At 55.9% G+C, this 10,943-nt stretch overlaps 1 long non-coding RNA gene across 1 annotated transcript; it reads right to left on the minus strand.

The window, feature by feature from the left end:
* Positions 1-4,223: 4,223 nt before the first annotated feature.
* On the minus strand, positions 4,224-10,413 carry LOC125114659 (uncharacterized). The gene is made up of 3 exons (XR_007131869.1): positions 10,210-10,413; positions 7,746-7,913; positions 4,224-4,303 (listed from the first exon to the last, which is right to left on the minus strand). It is a non-coding gene; the product is annotated as an uncharacterized LOC125114659 (long non-coding RNA).
* Between the last annotated feature and the right edge of the window lie 530 nt (positions 10,414-10,943).

Genomic DNA, 10,943 nt, shown 5'->3' on the forward strand with positions numbered 1-10,943 from the left:
AAAGGAGGAGCGAAAGGCAGCAGTCTGCTCACACCCTCCAGTTTGAGAGACCCACCCCGTCTCAGGCGACCCACCATCTTCCCCCCAGCAGGTGGGCCTGTGCTGCCCAGGCCTCTGGGATTCACCTTGGTGGCACAAGGTCAGATTCCAGGATTGAGCTCCCTTAGCCTGCTGTTCAAACCGGACGCCTCCGCAGCCCCAAAGCCTCCCCAGAGACGGGGACCGCACACACTCCCCCAGCACAAAGGAGCCCCAGCATCCAGCCTGGCCACCTGCCGCCGAACCCTGCCCAGTGTCCCCCCAGTTCCCGATGTCTTGCCCCAGCCTGGGGCCATGGTCCTCCTCCTCTGTCTCCCCTCCCCCACGCCTCATTGCGCATGGACACACTCAGTGAATTCTAGCCGGATGGAATAGTCCAGCCCTTTGCTGCTTGTGACAGGCCATCCAGACTGACTCCAGGGGCATCAGCTGGGGCTCAGCCTGCAGCCGTGGGAGGCAGTGAACACTGGTCTTCTGGGGCTCCCTGCAACCTGACGCTTTAGATCTCAAGTCCCATATACCCCGTATTTCCGCGCTCTTCCTCCACCACTGCAGATGGCAAAGACAGCCCTACCCGTATCTCTAAGTTGCCAGGAGAACTGTTAGCCAGGGCTAGGGGGGGACAGAGCCCTCCCCCTCCCCACAGGAGACCTCTCTCCCAGAGACATGAGGCCCTAGTCCCTCAAACAGCTGGAAAGCCCTTCCTGCTTCCCCACTTACACATCCTGGGGGCTGACTCCCCTTTGCCAGCCCTAGGGACCTTAACATTAAGCCTCTCCCCTCCCCCCCACCTTCCACTGTCAGTTGGTGTTTGCTCAAAGGTAGAGCCAGGCCTGCCTGTTTGCTCTGGCAGCCTGGCCTCTGTTCCCTTTCTCCAGTCCAGCCCGCCCCATGCTGCTTCCAAACCACCGCAGGCAGGGCCGACAGCTGTCGGCAACTCTGGCCCCCACCTGGCAGGTGCACACACCTGTCAGCAGGCCCACCTGCTCGGCTGCCCCCAGGACAACTGGGCATCCCTCCAAGCTCCCACAGACTCACGTACCTGCTCAGTTGTTCGTATGCCCCCATTGAGCCCTCTACCTGCACCTAGACAAACAGCTGGGGGCCAGGGTGACATGGCCCCAAGTTTGCTGTCCAAAGAGCTGGTCTGGCCTCCCCACCTCCCAGCTGCCAGGTACTGAGAGCCCCCAGTGCCGGCTCTTTCTAAATCCCCCACAGTGCAGATAATGGCAGAATTTATCACCTCCCCGGCAGGAGGCAGAGGGGCCGGGGGGAGCATGGGGGGAAGGTAGGTCTTTGCTAGAAGGATTTGGACACATGAAGATGAGGGTGTTGCAGGCAGAGGCAAACCTCGGTTGTCTGCCAGGGACCATGACTCAATCCCTCAGCATGGCTGCATCATGAGGAACGTGAACACAGGGACCAGGAAGGCAGATCGCAGAGGCAGGGCTGGGACCCTGAGAGCCCTGACTGATCATTTAATGGCCTGGCTTCTTCCTTTTTTTTTTTTTTTTCTTTTTTCATCTTTTTAGGGCTGCACCCACGGCATATGGAGGTTCCTAGGCTAGGGGTCAAATCAGACCTGTAGCTGCTGGCCTGGACCACAGCCACAGCATTGTGGGATCCAAGCCATGTCTGCGACCTACACCACAGCTCACGGCAATGCCGAATGCTTAACCCACTGAGGAAGGCCAGGGATTGCACCTGCGTCCTCATGGATGCTGGTCAGATTTGTTTCTGCTGAGCTATGATAGGAACTCCAGCCTGGCTTCTTAAACCGTGAAGATTCAAGGTCATATTTGCCTTCTAAAACAGTTTCGCCCCTGGAAGCCAATGTGGGGAAGGGGTTGAAGGTGAGAGCAGAGACTGAAAGGACCCCGCAATCGTTCTAAAGAAAAATGAGGAGATCTGGACCCAGGCAGATGGCAGGTCCTGGGCTGCAATGGACAGGTCCTGGTTGTGGCTTAGAATCAGGGCTGAGAGGAAAAGGAGGAGTGACAGCTAACGGCCGCTCTTCTGGTGGGCACGGGGATCAGCCCTGCGGTGGAAGAGAAGCAGGGTGAGTGGGAGGAGTCAAGGAGTGTATTTAGGTCCAAGTGGAGTGTGAGGGGCCTGGACGATTCCGGGTGGAGGCAGAGAAGGGTTTCTCCTTCTCGCCCCCCTTCCCTTGCTCGGCCTTACTGTGGCGGCCCTTTCTCTCTCAGCCTTCTGACAGCCTCCACCCTGGCCTCCCTGCCTCCAGACTTACACCTGTGTGTCCAGATTACCTGCCCGAGCTGGGGCTTTCATTCCTTCCTCTCTGCTCAGATCCTTCCTCAGCTCCCCGTTACTGGCAGGATAAAGCTCGGGCTCTTCCACCCGGCGGGCACAGCTCTTCCTTTACCAGTTGGCTCCTATGTATATCCAAGCAAACCGGCCTCCTCAAAATTCTCCAAACTGGCCTTGAACGTTTTAGCTTGAGCCCTTTGTCCAGGCTGTTCCCTGGCCCAGGCTGCTCTCCCGTCTCCTCTCCCTAAAATCTCTCCCCACGTTGAAACTCAGTTCCCTGGCCACCCGGCCCTGTGTATTCGCATTCCCTGCGTTCTTTTGACTGACTTGAGTGGGGCCCCTTGCATAGGTCAAGGCCTACCTCCCCATCATACACAAGGGGAAACCGAGACCCAGGGAGATGATGAGACTCAAACAGTGACTTGGAGCCAGGGAGTCTAAGGCAGAGCTTCAGCTGGAACTCCCAGGCCAGGTGTCCCATGCCTCCTGCGCTGGTGACTGTCCTCGAGGTTCAGCTGCTGGGATGCCTCTGCTGGGCCAGGCTGGGGTGTCTCCTCCGAAGCCAGGGAGTGAGCCTAGGACAGCCCGGCCCGTGGGGGCTCCTCCCTGAACCTGGGGAAGGGCCTTGAGCAATAGCTCAGGGGACAGGTGCCAGGCCGGAGTTTGGGAGGGTTGGAGGCGGGAGGACGGGGCTCCAACCCTGCTGTTGCCCCAGCTTCTCCCCTCCCCTCCCCCTTCCTCCTTCCTTCCTCCCTTCTTTCTGCTTTCCTTCCTTCCCCACTTCCTTCCCAGATATTTCTCAAGCACCCGGCATGCACCAGGCAAGTTGCCAAGTCCTGGAGAGATGGTCCTTGTCCTCCCTGAGCTCACAGCCGAGAAGGGAGCAAGTCCTTAATCCCAAATAACCACACACAGCAACGGACTTCAGGTGCCGGTGGTGCCTTGAGAACGTGGCGGGGAGGGCAGATCAGAGATCGCCTGGAGGAGGGGACACTTCTGCTGAAATCTGAAGGAACAGGAGAGGGAAAGGTGTTCCAGGCCGAGGGAATGGCCCATGCAAAGCCGACCTGGCCACGAGGTAGTGGAGGTCCCTGTTTTGTCTCTGGGCCTCATTCCCTGTCTGTCCCAGCAGCACCAGCCGTGGGAGCGGCTGAGGCAGCTGCAGTCCTTAGAGAAGACAGAGAGGCTGCCCCGCTTTGGTTTGTAAATGGGTTTGACTCGAAATGCAAACAGCCCTGGAAAGCAGGGGAATCTCGCTTCCTCTTCCCAGGCCCAGGTGGGCAGGTGTCCCAGGTTCCCTAGGACGCTGTTGCAGAGCATGGATTTCAAGCCCACCGTCCTAGCTCCGGTCCATCCACTTAGACAGACCCCTTGAGGGCAGGCAGGAAAGACTGGCCACCTGCTACTGTGGGGGAGACCCTCCTGTTGGCTACCTCTCCCTAACCCCAAGTTCTTCTAATTTGGTCTTTGGGTGGGGACCCCTGTGCAAGTTCCAGATGCACCTCCCCAGTCCTCCTGGGCCCAAGGCCCCACCTGGCCTGGAGCCACCCTCCCCGCCTGGGCCTCCAGCCTCTCTGTGTGCTCTAAGCTGGGGACCCTCACCCTCTCATCTCCTCCCAGCCCTGCCCCTCAGGGGTGACCATCTTCCTCAGCCCACACTCATCCTCGCCACTTCCTGCCTCCCACGGTTGCTCCACTGGGGCCATATCTAGTTCCCTGTACACAGTAGGAAGTTTCTTCGCTCTGTTTTCTCTGCCGGGAACACCCTTCCAGGGCTCATTCCTATTAGTCTTTAAGGCCCACAGGCTACGGCCCATCTTTGAGGCCGGTAAGGCTCCGCAGCCCACAGGTCCCCATCAAGCTCCCAGCACACTGGTTGGACTGTCTGCCCACACGCCACTGTGGTCACTCTAGAACTCACCTTGCTTCCCAGGAGGTGTCACGGAGAGTGTCGGAACGACTGCGTCAAGGCAGGAGTGTGCCTGGCCGCCAGGACCTGGGGAAGCAGAGGTTTGTCAGCAGTGGGACCACAGGCACCCAGGCGCCTGCGGCCCTGGACGCCTAGACTTTTGGCCTGAGGAGGCTGGCCTCCTTCCCCTGCGTCCATCTCTGTGGGACCGACCTGCGCAGCTGGGGGGCAGGGGCCCTGGACCAGGCTGCTCGCGCCTCGGCTCCTTGAGGCAACTTCCTGTCCTTGCCCCCTTACCTCCCCGGCCAGGCTGAGGAGAGGAGGCTGTCCTCTCCCTCCCAGTGGTGGACACAGGCACCCCCGGACCTCAGGAAGAGGGGCAGCTTGTCCCATGAGGGCGTGCCTGCTCCTTCCAGGCCTGCCTCCCCTCGTGGCTGCCGCTAGATTCCCCTTCCTAGGCGTGCGGCTCCTCTCCTGCTCAAGCACATTCCATGGCTCCCCAGGGTCTCTCTAATTAACATCGTCTCCTCGGTTTGCCAGCCTTATTTGGTGCCCCTCAGCACCGTGGACTTGACTTTACCTGTCTTCTCCCCCCTGCCTTTGTCCACGCTGTTATCTAGGGTGGGAAACGTGTTCTTCTCATCTTTCCCTGTCTAAACCCTCCTCACTCTTTAAAGCCAGGCTCAAGTGCTGCCTTCTCCAAGAAGCCCTCTCTGACCCCTCAGAAGCTGGTGACCTTGTGTCTCCAGAGTGGCCTAGCATTTTTGTGCTCCTCCCTATTTGCCTGAATCTCCATGTGCAGCACCCAAGCTGTGCGTCCCTCCAGGACGGGAGCTGCAGATGAGTCATCACAAGGTCTCTACAGGGTGGCCCAGTGCATGAAGGTCATTATAAAATTTGCTTCTAGAATGAGAATCTCCTGAGGCTGAGATGGTGTCTGTAGCACTCATGGCATTTCAGAGCCTGGCACCTAGTCTGGCACTTACTAGACTCTCAAAGGTATGGGTTAAATGAACAAGTTTTTAGCTGGCCAATGCAATAAGAGAAGAAAAGGAAATGAGGTACAAATCTGGAGCGTGAAAAATTCAATGACTAGAATCACGTTATTGTGAGCTGTGGCATTCTCATTGTGGAATATGTCAGAGTCAGCATTCATTGTATGGACTGGGGTTAAGGCCCAAAGAGAGCCTGGAATTTACTGGAGATCACACAGCTGACTGAGTTTCCTTCTAGCTCTATGGTTTTTTTCTTTTCTTTTTTTTTTTTTTCCTGCTATAATGTCTGGCATAACCACATAGTGTCCTGAATATTCTTGGGCTGTGCTGATCATCACCTTGGCCAGTGAGGTAAAGTCTTCCCTGGCAGGGAGGCCACTCTGTTCCAGGTTCAAGGCCACACCTGACCAGTCGGCCTGTATGGCATCAGCTAATAGTGGGTTGTAAAAAGATAAAACACAAAACCCTTATTTGCCTTGTAAATGGTTACACCCAACCAGGTTTGTAAGACTGAGGCACAGCTTGAAAAGGAATTTGAGACCTGGGACTTGCTCCTTGGTTTGGAGAAAGGCCTTTGACCTGGGGGTACCTGAGGGCAAGGCTTGTCTTGGTCAGTCCCTCGGCCTGGAGAATATCCCTGCCCCTGTGTGCAGAGAGCAGGGGCAGCTGGTTCAGCCTTGTCCTGTAGGTAACCCTGGGACTGGGGCTGGATTAGTGGGGCTGGTTAAGTCCTCAAGTGAGGCTGGGTACTTTCAGGCATGACCCTGGCCTTCAGAGTCTGAGAAAGCCTCCTCCCCTCTGGGCTCAGGGTCTCTGTGCAGTGGGGTGGGACACAACAGTGTCTGGAGTTCACAGGATTCCTGGTAGGGACTTGCTCACACAGCCCACCCAGAAGCAAAATTAGGACAAAGTGGCAGGAGACCCAGGCCTGCCCCAGGCTCCTAGGCTGGGGGCAGAGCAAAGATTCAGCTCTCTATTTGTGGGCCTCTCATTGTTGTTACAGTTTCCATGCCACTCCTGGCCTGTTCTTTTACCCTCTCAGGGCCCAGCTGTCCTGACTTTCCCTCCTCAGTGCCCTTTGGGGCCTCTCATCCGTGGTGCCAGGTCTCCGCCCTGGTGTTCCCTGCGTGGCAGCCAGCCCAGCTCCCTGGGGATATCCTGTCATTGTGGCCCAGAGCCTAGGTACTGCCTCTTGCCAGGGCAGCTCCAGTGCTCTGGGTCCCTTCCAGGTTCCTAGGTGGAGTCCAGGAGCCCGGAGAGGTTAGGGAAGTTGGCAAAGGCACCCAGATCCCCAGCGTGGCAGACCAGGCACAGTGCCCAGGACATCTGACGCCTGGGCTGTGGCCAGTCTCTGGACAGGTGCACGGCAGGGCTCCCTGCCCCACTGCCGGCTCTGTAGGTGACCTTGGCACGTCCTCTCCTTCTCTGGGCTCCTCCCTGAGGCCATGACTTACGGCGGACCCAGCCTAGGCCTAGCTGACCAAGGGAATCTGTGTGATGGGTGAGTGTGCTCACTCCCAGAATGGCTGGGTGTACTGGGGACACTCATCAGGCTTGGGCTGGGCTGGCCCTCTGTACTGGGGGGGTGGGGCTAGGAGGGGGTCTTTCGATGGCCTCCAGCCTCCAGCCCCAACAACCGCACTCCATGAAAATGCCCAAATTTGCAAGTTGGGTCCATTTGCCTTTAATTCCCTGCGGTCACACCCCCCTCATTTGTGTACCCAAATCAGAACAGGCCCTCTCAGGTGGGTCATCCATAAAGCCAGCTGCTGGGGAGGAGGGAAGGGTGGGACTGGGTGTGGGGTCTGCTTTAGGCCCCGCACAGCACTTTCTGCTCTGAGGATATAAAGTAACAACAGCCAGCTCCGGGCTGATTTAGTCTTTACCAGCAGCCTTTAGAGCAGGTGTACATGGCTACCAGATAGAGCTGCACAATAATGTAAGGACCACACAGTTGGTCCATGGGAGAACAGAGCTTTGAACCCAGGCCATCTGGCCCCAGAGCCCAGGCTCGTAACCCCTGTGCTGCACTGCTTGTGCTGGGTCCCTAGGTACTGCAGGGCTAATTTCCTGACCTGCCTCTGACTCAAAGCCCCTGCTCATGACCACTGGGTTATACAGCCTGGGGAAAGCTCTGAGGAGGGGCCGGGGTCCCCAGCCTGCCATCAGCATCCTCTTCGAGGTCCCCGAGATGGCTGTCACCCTGGACTGGGGCAAGAACCTCACCTGAGAAGCCCAGAGGCTTGAGATGTTTGTCCTAGCCCCACCATGTGACCTTAGACAAGCAGCTTTACCTCTCTGAGTGCCGGTTTTCTCAGCTGTAAGATGGGCAGCTTAGTCGTTCTGAGCGCTAAGTGAGCTAGTGAACCTACAGAGACCAGCTTGGGCTTCCTGGGTGGCAGATGCTCAGGGCATCTTGCATCCACTTCCAAGGACCCAGCCTGGTTCTGCCCTCTGTTCCCCAGGACACTCCCCCCGCCCCCGACAAACTGTCTGTGACCTGACCAGGAAGTGGACCAAGGGGCAATACCCACCCAGATCCTGGAGGCAAGAAGCCAGCAGTTGGGAACAAAGAATTTTCCATGGCTCTGCAGTTAAGGAGGAACTGGACACTCTTTGGGGCCTCAATTCGTCTTTCATCCTCCTCGCCTTCCCTCAGATTTCCATCACTGGTGATATTTATGTTGGAATTCTTCCCAGGACTTCAGGAACCCAGCATGAGCAAGGGGAAAAGGATACCAAAGAAAAGAGATAGGTGTTATTTTTTTAGAGGCGGTGTTGGCAAGTTTGTACTCTCGCTTATAAAACATATTACAAAGCAGCAAGTATCAAACCCAAATGATTCTGTGTTGAAATCAGTTCAGCTGGGCTTCTGTCCATTGTAAGACACTGCCTAAATACAAAGATAAGAAAGATATGGTCCCTTCCCTCAAGAGGGTCACAGCCTGGCTGGCACATACCCAGGTAGCAGGTACCTAAGGGTATGTGGTAGTTAAGAGTATGCTCTCAGGAGACAGACCTGGGATTAAACTGCTACTAGTTACCAGTCATGTGATCTTGGGCAAGTTACTAAATGAGTCTCAGTTTCATCCTTTGTAAAATGAGAATAATACCAAGATCCACCTCAGTGGACTGTTGTGAATTTAACGAAGAGAAAACAGCATTGTTAGCTGGCTACCCAACAAAGATGCCCCTCTTTTAGCTCACAGAGCCTTGATTTCACTCCAGGTAGCAAAGACTTCACCCTGGCACAGTGCATGAAACATGAGGGATTTAGGCCCATCATGGGGAGACCCTTGCTCTTTGCCAGATACTGGCTTTCTCAGTTCCCTGGCTGCTGAGGACAGCCACGTGACCCGTGGCCAGTGAGGTGAAAGGGTCTTCCTAAATAAATTATAGAGGATGATGCCTTTCTTTCCTTGCTTCCTGTCCATGAAGAGTTTTGATGCCTGGAACTGCAGCAGCCATTTTGTGGCCATGAGGCATCCAGCTTGAGGCTGAGAAATTCACACTGAGGATGGCCATGGGGAAGGAGCTTGGAGTGGAGAGGCATGGCTGAGCTGCAGAATAGCCTGAGGTTGCCCACATCTGCTCCTTGTTCTGAGAGATGATTTAAAAGCCTTTCATCAGTACAAGTGGGAACTGGGTTAAGTAGCTGGTAAATGGTGTGGGTCACTCCACTTGTCTATGCACTCAGTGGGTAAGTGGGACAGAGTCATGAATCTTCTGGGCCCAATCATCTCTCAGGACCTCAGGGTGCTAAGCTGCCCCTGGGCATGGGCTCCACTGGAGAAACCAAGACTTCCCCAAGCCTGCCAGGAAAGCTAGCAGGCTGGAACCACCAACAGGTGATGGTATCTGGCTCCCCATCCCTTCTTGAAGGGTTTCAGGAAGAGTCATTTCGCTCATCTGCAGTTTTTGCTTTGTGCACCTGGGCTGTGCATTTGAATCAGAACTGCCAGAGGTGCCCATTACCCAGCTGGTGCCCATTACCCAGCTGGTTGGAACGGCTGGAGGGAAGCCAGCGGATGGAGGGGCTGACCCCCCACCAGAGGTTTCCCAGGGAGAACAAAGGGAGGAAAAGGGAGAAACAGGACTCATTTAGAACCTAATGATTAGTTACAGCCTGAGTACATGAACCAAGCCTGTTCCCTACAATAGGATACCTGTGACCTCATGCAGATCCTGGTCTGGAGTCATGGCAGGCTCTGGGCATCTCCAGAGCTGGCTGCATTTTGCGTCAAATGTCAGCGAAAGGGTGTGATAAAGGATGGGACCCAACTAAGATAATCCCATTTGGGGTCTTGGCCCCCAAGTCTTTCTGGTTAGCTTCCTGGGTTGTAAATATTCTGAATTGTGGTGGGGGAGACAGTTTGCTGGGTTTTGTTCTTATTTTTTAAACAAGAGGCAGTGTGTTGTGGAGGTGAAGAGCACAGGCCCTGGAGTTCCCGAGTTCCCATTGTGGCGCTAGTGGAAACGAATCTGACTAGGAACCCTGAGGTTGCGGGTTCCATTCCAGGGCTCTCTCAGTGGGTTAGGGATCCGGTGTTGCCATGAGCTGTGGTGTAGTTCACAGATGCAGCTTGCATCTGGCATGGCTGTGGCTGTGGTGTAGGCCGGCAGCTATAGCTCCGATTCGACCCCTAGCCTGGGAACCTCTGTGTGCTGCAATGAGGCCCCAAAAAGCAAAAACAAACAAACAAACAAACAAAAAGAGCGCAGGTCCTGCTCTCCACATCGCTGTCTGAGAAACGGGAGTACTCCACCTCCTTGGTGTCGCCAGCACTGAGCACGGGGCCTGCCCTGCGGGACAGCTCCCGAGGTCTTCAGCCTTAGTGGTGTCGCTCTGCCAGGCAGAGCGAGGGGTTCAGAGCACAGGTAAGAAGGGGTTAAGGGACCCAGTGCCTGATGACCTGCTCTTGAGGAGCTGTGGGGAAGGAGGCTCGGGCTCTGTCCCTCACCTTAAAAATGACAAAATAGTAGAACCCAGTATCTGACCTGGAGAGGCCTCTGAGTCCTCTTCTTCCATCTCCCTTTGTGCAGGTGGGACTGGAGAGGCCAGGGACGGTCCCGAGGAGAAGGAGCCAGCGCTTCCGCTGGGAAAGGAGTCTGAGTGTTGAAGGAACAGGGAATGTTGTCAGCAAGAAGACAAAGGAGGGCCGATGAAAACAATACACATTTGTGCGATGACATTTTCGGCCATAAATGTCAAGGGAACAGACACAGAACGGGAACCACAGAGCAGCCATAGGATGGGAACCACGTGGGGTGGCGATGGGGTGGCAGTAGCCACACACTCTTGCTCACCATGGCAATGCTGGGTCCTGGCACCAGCTTGACCAGTGTCCACAGTGGAGGGACAGCCCATGCCCCCAGGTGTGTGCGCAGCAGGCGGTTGCTGGGAAAGTAGAGGCTCTCCCTTGCAAGGAAAGAAATGTTAATTACGCAGCCAGAGGCGACCCTTACATGCCTAATAAACTAACGCAAATTCAGTGAGAGTCATAAAACCCGGTCCTGTCAGGGGGCAGAGGAAACAGGGGCCCTGGCAGACACTTGGATGTGCTCATTAAAACGTGGTCCTGTTTTTCTGGAGAGCAAGCTAGTCCCATGCAGATGGGCTCTACCCTCTGGTCTGGTCTTTCTAACTCGAGAAACTGAAAACTCTCACTGCCCCACTGCCCACCGCCACCCCTGTGCCTGCCGCCCAGGGGGATGTTGGAACCGTTTCCCAG

Source organism: Phacochoerus africanus, chromosome 14, assembly GCF_016906955.1.
Source record: "Phacochoerus africanus isolate WHEZ1 chromosome 14, ROS_Pafr_v1, whole genome shotgun sequence".
NCBI lineage: Eukaryota > Metazoa > Chordata > Mammalia > Artiodactyla > Suidae > Phacochoerus > Phacochoerus africanus.